The sequence below is a fragment of the Cucurbita maxima genome, unplaced genomic scaffold (assembly GCF_002738345.1).
Source record: "Cucurbita maxima cultivar Rimu unplaced genomic scaffold, Cmax_1.0 Cma_Scf01200, whole genome shotgun sequence".
Taxonomy (NCBI): domain Eukaryota; kingdom Viridiplantae; phylum Streptophyta; class Magnoliopsida; order Cucurbitales; family Cucurbitaceae; genus Cucurbita; species Cucurbita maxima.
Window position 1 is genome coordinate 506 of NW_019273216.1, and position 255 is coordinate 760.

General features: G+C 36.9%; 1 protein-coding gene across 1 annotated transcript in view; it reads right to left on the reverse strand.

Annotated features, from left to right (window-relative positions):
* The window catches only part of LOC111475308 (pre-mRNA-processing factor 19 homolog 2-like), a gene marked incomplete at its 3' end in the record, with an annotated part of 2916 nt that overhangs the window by 138 nt on the left and 2523 nt on the right, over positions 1–255 (reverse strand). The gene's annotated exons all lie outside the window — the stretch shown is intronic.

Sequence of the window (255 nt, forward strand, 5' to 3'; positions counted from 1 at the left end):
TTGAATGACCACTCAGTGTAGATAAAATCTCCCCAGATGATCGACCAAAAAGAACAGCATTTGTGTCCAGCCCTCCAGTCGCAATGACATCCTAAAACCAGCAAAATGAAATTTCTTGACTGGGGAGCAAATTTAGGATTTAGTATTGACGAGGGCTATTGTTTTTCTAGAATACAATTGTTCAAAAAATCAAAAAGGAAAATCAACCTTTAACTCACCATCATGCAGACGCATAATCAATCATCATAACAAGAT